Source organism: Eptatretus burgeri, chromosome 3 (genome assembly GCF_056783735.1).
Source record: "Eptatretus burgeri isolate ZD-2024b chromosome 3, Ebu_testis_v1, whole genome shotgun sequence".
Classification (NCBI taxonomy): domain Eukaryota; kingdom Metazoa; phylum Chordata; class Myxini; order Myxiniformes; family Myxinidae; genus Eptatretus; species Eptatretus burgeri.
In genome coordinates this window covers 86,232,514-86,244,916 of record NC_140963.1, presented here as the reverse complement: position 1 = coordinate 86,244,916, position 12,403 = coordinate 86,232,514, and the positions used below count along the sequence as shown (strand labels likewise).

General features: G+C 43.9%; 1 long non-coding RNA gene across 3 annotated transcripts in view; it reads left to right on the top strand.

Moving 5' to 3' along the window:
- Positions 1 to 1,710: 1,710 nt before the first annotated feature.
- LOC147030370 (uncharacterized) overlaps positions 1,711 to 12,403 on the top strand; it is a 35,820-nt gene continuing 25,127 nt past the window's right edge. Inside the window, exon 1 of one of the 3 annotated variants that reach the window (XR_015056325.1) lies at positions 1,711 to 1,847. This is a non-coding gene — a long non-coding RNA (uncharacterized LOC147030370). Of the gene's footprint in view, positions 1,848 to 9,054; positions 11,492 to 12,403 lie in introns of those variants that run through there. The other 2 variants (XR_015056326.1, XR_015056324.1) reach the window with 2 other exon arrangements.

The following is a 12,403-nucleotide window of genomic DNA, read 5'->3' as shown; positions in this document are numbered from 1 at the left end:
ACACACGTACACACACACGTACACACACACGTACACACACACGTACACACACACGTACACACACACGTACACACACACGTACACACACACGTACACACACACGTACACACACGTACACACACGTACACACACACGTACACACACACGTACACACGTACGTACACACGTACGTACACACACACCTTTTTTTTTAATCGAAGAAGGGTAAATATGAAGTTGAAGCTCCTGTGAAGAGCTAGAGAGTAGATAATCACAAGTAAGCCTCCAACCAGTCTCTCATGGGACTAAAGTGGACCTTTCCCTGCAGGGGGTCATTGTATTGTGAGTCAGCACCATCGTCCACGCACCGTTTTACCCTCGCACAATGATTCCCAGAGGGTAATTCATTTGGGTCCGTTTGTTTGTGTCTGTCTGTTTGTCCATTTGTTTGTGTGTCTGTTTGTCCACACAGAACTTTCGTGTTTTTCTCCACCAACCGCTTCTTTGATTGAGACGAAATTTTCACCATTGGTGTGATGACTCGTGTGGAATGTTTTAATGACAATTGTGACGTCATAGGTCACATGGTGTGGCAGCGATATTGAAAAAAAAAAAACAGGAAAACTTTGGACCTCTGTGTCTGAAACTGCACCATGGAAACTGCAAGTACTCATGGGGAATGTGATTTTTTAATGACGTCATAGGTACCCTCGTTTTGACGTCATAATTACATATGTAGAATACCACATCTGATCTGTATGCCAATTTTGAGGGTCATTTCGGGATAAAATGGTCCACCGCAAAAAAAAAAAAAAATCATGACGTGATTTGGCAGCTTTATTGTTTTAAAAAAAAAAAAAAACTTTCAAAAATCTTCTCGAAAGTGGCTGAACAGTTTGATGTGAAACTTTACACATGACCGCCTCTCCGTGAGGAACAAAAGGGTTATTGTGACGTTGTCGAGCACATGGTTTGGCAGCCATATTGGATTTACCTGAAAGCTTAAAATACACCACTCAAAAGAAGTCCTGGCGAGGGTTTGCAATCTCCGATTGCTCTTTTTCTTGTTGTTTTAGTCTTTAGTGTGAGTGTTTGACTAACTTGGTCAGGGTTGAAATTGAACCATTGACCTTCCATACTCTGAGCACTCGAACCACAATACCATTGAGTTTGGTGATATCTCTCCTCGCCCGTTCCCAAATCGCTCATTGTGACCGAGTGAGTCCTTACACCCAGATCGTTTATTCTCAGATCTACTACGAACTATGCATCGGATAGATCGATCGACGGGAAGATCATTTGGAAGTCTATGAACAATACCTGTACCGTCATTTAACAAACCAATAAATCCAATGCTCACCAGTGAACATCAGATATGGTGCTTCATGATCCGTCTTTTTGGAATGTGACCTTTTCACCTTTAAAATCCTGGGATATCCCGAGACCACGTGCACGGGTTATTTGGTCCGTCGTGTCCGTCCGTCATACCTTACAGTCGTTGTATGTTGTGGGAACATATTTACTATAAACCAGGTGTTTTGGAATACGTCATCACGTGACATCCAACGTCTCCTCTGGAGCCATCCGATGGAATGCGTTTTCTAGTTTTGTATTTGTTGTGGGGACAACTGTTGTGAAATTATTTAAAACGTGTGTGTGTGTGTGTGTGTGTGTGTGTGTGTGTGTGTGTGTGTGTGTGTGTGTGTGTGTGTGTGTGGTCGTGATCTGTTTCATAAACTTTCCATGCATTAAATTGTTTCGTCTGCGTCCATTACTACTATTACTACCAAGAGTTGCCACGTATTTTCACTGCTCCTTGAGTTTCCTCGACTATCGACCATTCTCGTCCTCATACTTCGGTTCTATTGGTATTTTTGTTTTGGTTTTCTGAACAGAGTTGGTTCATTTGTTTAGTTTATTTTCGTGTTTTTGGTTGTTTAATTAGACATTTTGTTTTGAGGCCTAGCTGCTGCACGGCGCAACGCGCCCATGTGGGGCTAGATTGCCACGCCCGATTTGTGCCGTTATCAACATCATATCGTTTTGAATTGCTTTTTGATTTTGATTAATGAACCTTTAACGTGATAAATAACACAAGATCGTTAATGAGCTCAGTGTTGTTTGTTTCAAACGAGTTCCTTTAAAAACGCGTTTCTCAGTGTTGTTTATTTAGATTCCGTTGTTGAGGAAAAGAAAAAAAAAATTATTTCAGGTTAATTGCCTCTTCCTGCATTACATTAGCAAAACTTAGTCGGTTTTGTTTTTAAAAGATATATTGAGTGAATATCAACATGTCAATGAATCGCGAATGGGCTCGAGTCGCTGCTGGCGGTTCTGGCCAAGCAAGTGCGGGCGACTCTGCACATCCGTTTAAAATGTTGACGAGGAAGCATGGCGTGAGATGCGAACTCGGACAAACGATCCTAATGGATGCTTATGTAAAGGCAATGGCAAATATCGGTCCATCAACAATAGTTGGAGCTTCGAAAATGTACGGAAAAGCCGTGTCTTTCCTTAAATCTGAAGCTGTACAGCGAATAAGGCGATTCAGGAAGGGATTGTTGTGGGAGGGTTATTCGTACAAGTTGAACCTCTCTCGAGTCTCGGTACACGGGTTACCTTGTCCGACATACCTCCTTTCATCGCTGATAATGCAATTGTGCCCTTCCTCGAAACGATTGGGAGTGCTAAGATCACCTATCAGGCCTGTGCCTGTCGGTTGTCGTGAGCCTCCCTTCCGTCATATCCTCTCATTCAAAAGACAGGTCTCAATCGAACTTAGAAATGACACTGAATGTGTGGGATCCTTTGTCATTCCTATTGAAGGAAAGAATTACAAGGTCTTTTATATGACGAATGAACCTTGTTGTTTTGCATGTAAGGCAAAAGATCACATGAGAGCAGACTGCCCCACTATCTTAAAAGAAGTATCTGCTGCTCGGTGCCCTGATGAGCTTAAGGAAAAGGAAAGTGGAATCCCAGAAGCTTCTGTGTTGTTTTCTCATCCTGGCCCTTCTTCTGCTGAAAATCAATGGACTACAGTGGGGGCAGGGAAGGCGAAGAGAGCGCAGAAGATAATATCACAACCAGAAGAAAAGGGGATTGTGAATGACATTGATACCATTGAGGATGAAGCTGACAAGGACTTGAAGCGATCTGCAAGGTTAAGTGTTTTGGAGGAGAGAGAAATTGTGAACCAATTGGTGCAAGTGGAGGAAGAAGAAGATGTTCCTCCAGTTACAGATCATGGGAAGTTTCTGCTGCCAGACTCAAGGACCCGTTGAGAGTGAACAAAAAGATGGATCATCCATGACCAAACCTGACACGGTAAGGATGAATGACACCGTGGCATCTCCTGACCTGTCAAGAGTCAAATAAGACTGTCTGTCGCTAAAACATGTCTGTTGTACATCAACACAAACCAACAATAACTGAAATGGAGATCCAGTACAAATTGGTGAGTGATTAATCCCCTGCGGTAATTCTGCATGAAAGGAACGCCACTGGAGCTACAAAAGAAGAAACCTCAGGAACCTTTCTTGTTGTGACAGACAAGAAGAAGGCACCGGTCTTGCAAGAAACTGAGGTATTACCTGCCTTGAACGAGGTCTCGAGTGCTGACACTACATCAATAGTAGATGTAGACAGTGAGAGACAAACACGGTTCTACCATAGCACCGCAAGAGGATGATCTCCCTGCCCCGACCATTGTTTTAAGTGATGACAAGGTAGAAGCTTCGGCATCAAGTGCAGATGCACCAAAGGAGAGAGACCATAAGCTCCCAGACAGCGAAGATGAGGAGAGCATCGGTGACTGGGAAGGGGATCAAGGACAATTCATTGTAATTTAATTGGAACTGCCCTCAGGGCACAATTTGTGTATTCCTGGTCATGAAATATTAGAGTTCCTTGAGCAAAGTTTGCACAGTCGGAAGAAAGTTGAAACGGCTCTAAAGTGGTGGAAAGATTATAAAACACTCGTACATTCCCTGTATATACTGAGGAGAGATGGACAAAAAAGCAAGACTTCAGGTTTGGCCGAGTGAGGAAGTTTCTTGCAAAGTTGCTAAATTATGGGGCTCAGCATGAGTTGGCTGAGATAACTCAAAAATAATGACGGCATTTTCTTATCGCCTGGGATCATTGAATGTTAATGGATGTAAAGATGCATTCCGTATACACCAAGTACTGTCCTGCTTGAAGGAGAAACTTGGAGTAACCTTTCTGCAGGAGACCCACACAACCCAAGAGATTGCCTTCCGATGGGAAAGTCAATGGGAAGGGTCTGCTTTTTTTTAGTCACCTCACAGATACGTCTTGCGGAGTGGCTATCCTCTTCTCGTCATGTGTGAAACCTGAAATACTTATGGTTAATGAAGTCAGTTTGGGTCGTTTATTGCATGTAAAAGTAAGATTTGAGGATTTTGTTGTTAAGGCCCGGTCACACCTTGACGTTTTAGCCAGCGATGGCAACGTGTTAAAATGTATGTAAAACGCTGGCTTACGTTGAACTTTTGATTTTTTTTAAAGATTCGGACGTATTCATAGCGACTTCGTCTTATGTATAACGCATTGGTAACGGACACAGAACGTTTCGTTGTGTTATAGATAACTTATACCAACGAATGCTGAACCTGTTGTCGGCCTACACAACCGATGCCCAACGATAGTCTAACTTAGGCATAGCGCGTTGCACGCATCGTCGACGATGTCGTGGCGTAGCCTATTAAAAGGCTGACGCACAACGATTCAAATCATAACTGCCGTAGAAATGGAAGGGTCAAAATTGCGGTCACACCTTGGCGATCTTGCCAGCGTATGCCGACGTAACAAAAAGTGTGTCTAAAACGTTGGGGCACGTCGAATACGGTATGGGTAAGTTTGGTATGCTCGAGTAGAACGCTAAATACGCTATCATAAGTCGTAGTAAGTAGAGTACGTCAAGAAATTTTGAACATGTTCAAAATTTTACGACGTACTCGGCGTATGACACGTTCCGCATGCGATGGGGATAAGTTTTACACACGATATGTGGACGCTTACACACGTCCACAAAGGCTACTTATAAGCTACTCATAAGTCGAAACACATCGCGGTAATGTCTTTTTTACGCGAAACTTATTTCTAACTTATGTTTGACGTGCTTTGAACCAATTCTTTACGTAGTCCCAACACACATCGACGTATGTAGACGTATTCCAATGACGTCTTCCGGTCGACAAAAAAAATAAATGAACGTGTTTCTAGGTTACAACTGCCATATAAAGATGTGTTCCCAGCGGTTTTGGGAATTGGTATATAAAAATGGTGTTCATAAAAGGGGAACCCAACAGTGTTTTCGAGTCCTTTTTTGAGTCGATGTCCATGTCAGCAGTAACAGTATCAGTATTACTATTAGTATTAGTTTGTTCATGTTGGCAGTAGTAGGTGGGTGTGAGGGGGAGGGTGTGGGTTATGATGGATCGTCCTTGCGTCCGCGTGTCCACGGGTAGGTTCATAGGCTGCCACTCAACGATTTAAATGGCTGCATCTCCACTATTGAAAGTAGACGCTTGCGCTCAACAATTGGATTTTTTTTACACTCAACGACTTTTAAACGGTACCACTCAGCTAGTTTCATTGTTTACAATGAACGATTTAAATTGCTGTCACTCGCCTTTGTTTTTTTTTTTTTGACGCTGGGGTTTGGAAATTTGAAACGTTTCTTCTGAACGTGTTAAAACGCTCAAACTAGACTATTTTAAATAGACGCTGCCGATGGACAATTGGAATCATAGCCAAGCTGGACATCGAAGTGTGAACATCCTCGTCATGCCGAAGAAAAGTTTGAAGAACGCTGCAAATAAGTGTCCTGGCCGTGGCCGTGGACGCTGACGCAAGGACGATCCATTATACCGACGTCTTTCAGCCTATGAGTAACTTAAAAGTAACGTCTGTCGACGTGTGGCAACGATCGCGTAACGTGCCAACAACACGTTAATCATAGGTAGGAAATAAGTTTCGGGTACTCTAAACACTACCTCGGCGTGTCTCAACTTATGATTAACTTACAAGTAGCATGTGTTGACGTCTGTCAACGATCGCAGACCGTGCCTACAACTTGTGGCCAGCGTAGCGGAACGTGTGAGTCATACGCCGGCATACGTCATGAAATTTCAAGCATGAAAAAATTTGAGGACAACCGAAAAGTACAACGTTTAAAGCCAACGTACAACGATGTATGACAACGTACTACGACGTATGCCAGCGTGCTCTCAATGTTATCAAAACTTACCCATAACGTATTCAACGTGTGCCAGCGTTTTAGAAAAAAAAATTCAAAAATCGGCATACGTTGGCTAAAACGTCAAGGTGTGACCGGGCCTTTAACTTCGTCAACATCTATGCACCATGCTTGGGAGCTGCAAGGGTGCGATTCTATGATCACATGAGGAGGTTTATACTTACCTTGCCTGACGAAGAGTGTGTGATTCTTGGAGGAGACTTTAATTGCACTCTCAATCCCTCCCTTGATGGAGTGGGTAAAGAACCACACGGTCTTTCTGCTAAGGAATTACAACAAGTGGTAACACTGTTAAACCTGAGAGACATTTGGTGTGTGCAGCACCCCACAAATAAGTCATTTACTTGTACTGAACTAGTATCAGGGGTGGTCATATCTCGCAATCCCGGCTCGACAGATTTTACTTGTCTCACCGTTGTTGCAGGAGTGTCATTTACTCCGGTATTAAACTTGCACATTTTACAGATCATAATCTGGTCTGGATTAAGCTTTCCCTGGCTGAAACAAGGTGTGGAAAAGGACTTTGGCACTTCAACAATGCCCTCGTCCAGGATGAAGCCTTTTTTTTGTTAATATTTCGTAACTTTTGGCAAGAATGGAGGGATAGAAAAGGAGATTTCTGTTCATTCGGTCTCTGGTGGGATGTTGGGAAAGCACGGCTGAAATTGTTATGCCAGGAATACTCGTATGGATGGAGCGCAACAATTGGAGTGGAAATTGTTGCTTCTGGAGAGTCGCCTGACCACACTTACCCCTGCTGAATTGCATACGTATGAGAATAAGAGCACCCTCAAAGCGTGTAGTCATGTAAAGGCACAAGGAGCATTTGTGCCTTCTCCGTTGCAGTTCCTTCTTGAGGATGAATATGCCCTGAACTACCTCAAAACTTTGGAAAACCACAAAGGTCAATTTAGGACTATATCAAGTGCTCTAGCAGAAGATGGCTCTTTGCTCAATGATTCTGAATGTATTCACGAACGAATTCGAGTATTCTACGCTAAGCTTTACTCGGGTATGAAGATGGACGTGGATGCTTGTCGTATTTTGTGGAACAGTCTACCTGAAGCTACCACAGAAGATAGAGAAATACGAGAAGCTCCATTTTCTCTGGAGGAATTAACGACTGCCCTGCATAGTCTGTCGCTGAATAAGTCTCCTGGAGTGGATGGCTTATCTTGTGAATTTTATCACAGTATGGGACTTGATCGGACTGGACGACCTAAGTGTAGCACAGGAAGCATGTACGACAGGCCAAATGCCACTGTCTTGGCGGCGAGCAACCTTGGCTCTGATTCCGAAGGAGGGTGACTTGAGAGACATGAAGAACTATCGGCCAGTGTCTTTGTCTTGTGTGGACTATAAAATTATTGCAAAAATGTTGTCGAACCGTCTGGGACCAGTGTTGTCAAAACTAGTGAACCGTGACCGATCATATGCCATCCCTGGAAGAACAATACATGACAACATATTCCTGGTCAGACCTAATACAGTATGTGGAAAAAACAGACTAAAGTTGGATTCTTTTCCTTGGATCAAGAGAAAGCTTTTGACAAAATGAACCACGATTACCTCTTTGAGACCCTGCTAACTTTTGGCCTGGGGAGGAGATACGTCGGCATAATCCAGACGTTGTACACATCGGCAGAATGCCTAATTAAAGTCAACGGTCACTTGCTCGCCCCTTTTTCATCCGAAAGAGGAATAAGACAAGGATGTCCCTTGTCCGGCCAACTCTATTCCCTATGCATTGAACCCTTCTTTGCTTGATGAGGAGAAGGCCAACTGGCATTGTGGTGCCAAACAACAGGGCCTCCCTCATACTTTCTGCATATGCAGATGACATCCTTGTTTTTGCCAGCAGTGCAAGGGATATGCAAGCTGTCTACGATTGCCAGCAGGTATACTCAGCAGCATCATCTGCTACAATCAATTGGAAAAAAGCTCTGGGCTTCTAATTGGACCAATACAGATCACAGAGTTCCCAACACTTTTTCAGGAACTGACATGGAGTCGCAATGAGCTAAAATACTTGGGGGTACATCTATCAACTTTAAGTAGGTGCTCACCAATTGATAACTGGAGGACTTTATGGGACAAAATAGAAGCAAAGTTGAGAGACTGGAGTGGGCTGTTAAAAGTCCTGTCTCTGAGAGGAAAAACACTCCTTATTAAAAAGTTTATCATTCCAAAGTTAATATTCAAGATCTCCTGCGTAAGCATTCCAGAAGAGCTTTCTGGTTAGGATGCAGAGGAAGCTCTTGGACTATTTTTGGAATGGCAAACACTGGGTTTCATTGGGCACTCTAAGCTTGCCCTTTATTGAAGGGGGACAGTCTTTTCCCTGCCTTCGAAGTCACGACCATGCATCCAGGTTGAAGACCATTCAACGCTGCCTGTATATGAAGCCTGCACCGCAATGGTGTTCCCTGGCATCGTACTTCTTCAGCAAAGTGCAAAATCTCCGGTATAAAAAAATATTTTTGCCATTACTTCACACAACCTGTCATCAATTAAAACACTGCCTCTCTTTTACCAAGAAATGCTGAAGGCTTGGAATGCTGTTGACATAAAAAGAACAGACCTTTACCCAAGCAATGAGATGTTTCAAGAACCACTTTTTCAACCCTCTTCTACAAGGCCTGACCCAACTTCGTTCTCGTTAAGAAAGAAGCTCTTAACTGGCAATATATCCACGTTTGGAGACCTTCTGAATGATGGGGAGAGGCCTTCTTTCACCGGAAGAGCTCGCAGCAAAAATGGGCCTACGGACAATTGGAATCCCCTCAAGGATATACTACAAGAAGTTAAAAGGTCTTTGCCTCCTGATTGCTTGGTATATCTCGAGAATCCCAATGATGGTGAAGAAACTTTGCAAATATCCATCAACAACTTCGTGGACTTCAAAATTGGGCCAAGAAATCGCGAGCTCCCTCAAACACTACCTTCACACAATATGGGTGGGCCCTCAGGCACAGCTAAAATGTCCTTCTGTGGGCTGTCAAGGAAGAACATGTACCTGTTGGTTATCCATTCCCTCCACTATATAGCTCTTGTAACCCGATGGGATACTCCATGGCATGAGATTCTTCCACATCCTATTCCAAGTCGTCCATGTTGGGGTTCACTTTATCTTTACCCAACACCAAGAACAATGGCTGACTTGAGTTGGAGATTGCTGCATGGTTCCTTAAGCTCTGGAGCCATGATGCGGCATCTCACGAACATTCCAGAGGAATGCTGTTTTTGTGGTGAAAGGGAAACGATATTTCACATGTACCGACAATGTCGCAATCTTCAGCCAATTTTCTTGCTGATGAAAAACTTACTATTGCGCTTCTGGCTTCACTTCTCACCAACGCTCTTCATCATCGGACACCCGGTTAAAGAACAGAGCAAGTCACGAGACCTCCTTGTAAATTTCATTTTAACTTGTGCAAAAATGGCGATTTATAAAACTAGGAAGGCTAAAATAGAGAGAAATATGGTGGAACATAGATCTGTGGGTCTGATAGGCTTGTTGCGCTCACGCATTACCGCAGAATATTGTAACACTGTTCAAAAGTTTAAGGAAATTGGGACCACAAATGAAGCACTTTGTTGTGTCACTCCACAAGGCACTTTGCTATTATTTGTATAAAGGTGTTATTTTGGTAATTTGTTTTTTCTTCCTCTCCCTCTCTCTCTCTTGGTGCTTTCTCTTAAAATGCTCCACCTTACCTACTGCAGTCCTGACCGTGTACTAGCAGGGGTGAGGAGAGCGAGCGACATTAAATAGAATTGTGGCAATTCTAACAAACACTACTACTATTACTACTACTAGTCTTGACGTCTGCAGTTATTCCCACCTTGTGGGGTCAGCGAGGAACGATTTTGTCCCAAGTCTTTCACGAATCAGCTGACCAGGCTTGTCATTCGACTTGAGGTGATTTCTCCAGGAATTTTTTATTTGTTCAGGGTGCTGGAGATAACTGGCCTGCTCAACGTGAAAAACACCGAGGAATCTTTAACGTCCACCTGATTATCTGTTTCGTATGCAGCCTGTGGCTGTTGGTTCCATGACTGTTGGGGGTGCAGCTGTGCTGCTGATGCAGTGCCCTCTGTTCCCAGTTCAGCTGGTTCTCATTTTGCCGACTTCGGAAGGTTGACAGGCTGAGTTAACCCACCCGATGATATTTAACGGCGATCGAGCCTTGAACTCAAGACCTGAAGATCTTCATTAAGGCAACCACCGAAAACCGTTATGCCAACAATGTAGGCTTGTCCACCTGACGGGACAACCAGGTAAACGTCCATCCGAGGTGGTGAAACGATCTGCAAGTGAAGCACCGATCCAACAGCTTATAGTCGGGTCGGGAATCAAACCCAGAGTAGATAGCACAAAGGTAATGAAGCTTCCTTTTTCACCATCCTGTCAGCCTGTTACATGACATGACCCCCAATAAATCCCACCTCGTGGGGTCCATTCCGCCAAACCGACCCCTCTATCCCGGGCACATCTTCTCTGTGAACTTTCACATCTATCTTATTCCTCTTCCTCTTCCTCTTCCTCTTCCTCTTCCTCTTCCTCTTCCTCTTCCTCATCCAATCAAATAAGCGACTGAAAAATACAAAGTACGTACAACATGTACATGGAACGGTAGACGTTCCAGTTCAGTTGAACCATGCAAAGGTGTTCAAACCATTTACAGGAAGGACAACCATGAAATCATTCAGAGGTGATTCATCCACCCAATGTCCATGATGGGATCTCCCATCGGCAGTTGGTGCTTGGGGCATGTTCGCAGGATGGCGAGCTGTGAACCAAAGCTAAATCAGTACAAACTAAACGGCCCATGGAATCTGGAATGCCTGCTTATCCCACAGGCTTAACCCTCAGGCCCCATGGAATGGCAAGAAGCGCTGGAACTCGGCCATCGAGCGAACGGGCTCACAGCACCTGTGCCGCCATCACAGCGGACCCGTTCAAGGAACGCAGCTTCGTGTTTCAGTTTATTTCCAGTGGTGGTGTTGTGCGGCTCTGCCAGCTCTCAGTGACGTAGCTGCACACACTCGCAGTGAGCTGGTGGCTCTGGATGATGCACTCATTATAAAAGCCCAGGCCATTGAGGGCACTTATCGTGAACGTCACGGAATCCAAACCAAAGTGGAACCACGTGATTCAACAGTGAGAGGTCTTTTCTCAACGACCAACGACCTCTTTCGTACCAAAGGTCATCTCTTGCACCTGCGGTTCGTTATAAACAGTTTTACACGATTTGCCAAAATATGAATTCAATCATATATATCTATATTAATATTTTGGCACGCCCCTTTTTTTGTTCCACCATCAGGTTTTTGTTGCTGCATGAAATGAAACAAGCTTTGACATATATATATATATATATATATATATATATATATATATATATATATATATATATATATATATATATATATATATATATATATATATATATATATAGTAATGATATTATTGTCTTCCTCAAGAGGCCCCTGAAAATTCGTTTTCATGATTATGGTAGTTATCTATATTAATATTTTGGCACGCCCCTTTCTTTGTTTCACCATCAAATTTTTGTTACTGCATGAAATGAAACAAGCTTTGACATGTATAGTAATGATATTGTTGCGGATTCGCGCCCGCCGGCGTGCTGACGGCCACGTAACTCGAATCGCGGCACGTCGCCCACCGGACGGACAATCCAGTCGTGACCCTCTCGGACTAACGCCGGGAACCAGTCACGGGTGGACCTTTCGGTCTCACCGCGATCGAGCCAATCAGCCCCCGCGTGGGATAGGGTTGCTCGCCGAATTCGACCTACCTAAGTACCCACGCGGAGGGTAGACCGGGCGATCGCACCTCGCCGCAGGTCGACTTCGGACACGGGCCACTTAAGCGACCCGTTCCGTACTATCAGAATAACGGAGCGGTGTTATCGTCGACCTCGACGGTTCGATTAATTATCGGGCGTATTCAGCCCACTACCAACCCTTTACGTGAAGCAAGATGGGGATTCAATGGAGGAAAAGACGAAGCGAAGCGGGAGAACAGTTCAACAATAAAGCACATTTATTCGCGGCACACGGGAAGCACACAAATACAATTCCACCAAAAGCACACAAAAAAAGAAAACACAATTC